The following is a 928-nucleotide window of genomic DNA, read 5'->3' on the forward strand; positions in this document are numbered from 1 at the left end:
TATGGATTGTGATAAGAGTTGTACGAGCCCCCAATAAAATGATTTAAATTTTAAAAAAATGTCCTGAAAAACTCAGTTTATACATGTGTATATACAGTAATTAAAGTCATAACAGAATACAACATGCATAACTCCCTTGTAATGTTTTTGAGATTCATCCATGATTTGTATCAATCAGTAATTTGGTATTATCTGTGTGTTTTAGGACACATAATATTCTATTATATGAGAATGTATATAAAATAGTTTATTCTCTGGTTGATGGGTATTTGGGCTTGTGTTAGGCGGAGTTTTCTAAAGGAACAAAACCAGTGACAATCATATATGTATAAGAAAAAAGCTGTATATAAGAAATAATTTTTTATCAAAAAACCAGTCTGACTCAATCCACCTCAAGGCCATGGGTCTGATGCTGCCCAGAGCCCTCTTCAAACTCCTGCAATTGCTGGTGGATGAAGCCAGAAGGCAAAGCAGGAAGCTGACAGATCACAGGTTGGTGGGTGTAGAGTCCTGTGGAACCAAGGTTGGCAGGAATATGACAGGGTGCTACAGCTTCGGAGGTCGTGAGTCCCATGGCTGACAACTCTGAAGCTTGGCAAGATGCATGGGCTGCCAACCCCAGAGCGAGACAGACAAGCAGTGCAGGCAAGTGAGAAGGTGACAGAGGGGCAAGAGAGAGAGAGAGATTCTCGGAGTCTCTCTTATAAAAAGGCCACAACTGCAAAAGGGCATCATCGGATTGTGGCCTGATTGATACTATTCCCACAGAAGTCTCATCAAGTGGACATGAAAGTTAACTACCACAGGATTATTTTAATTATCATGACTAAGAGTACTGTGGGACCCTTAGTGGCACAGTTGTTATGCATTGGGCTATAAGGTCAGCAGTTCAAAACCACCAAACACTGTGTGTGTGTGTGTGTGTGTG

Source organism: Echinops telfairi, unplaced genomic scaffold (genome assembly GCF_000313985.2).
Source record: "Echinops telfairi isolate 266 unplaced genomic scaffold, ASM31398v2 ScPeMD7_7469;HRSCAF=8507_1, whole genome shotgun sequence".
Taxonomy (NCBI): Eukaryota; Metazoa; Chordata; class Mammalia; order Afrosoricida; family Tenrecidae; genus Echinops; species Echinops telfairi.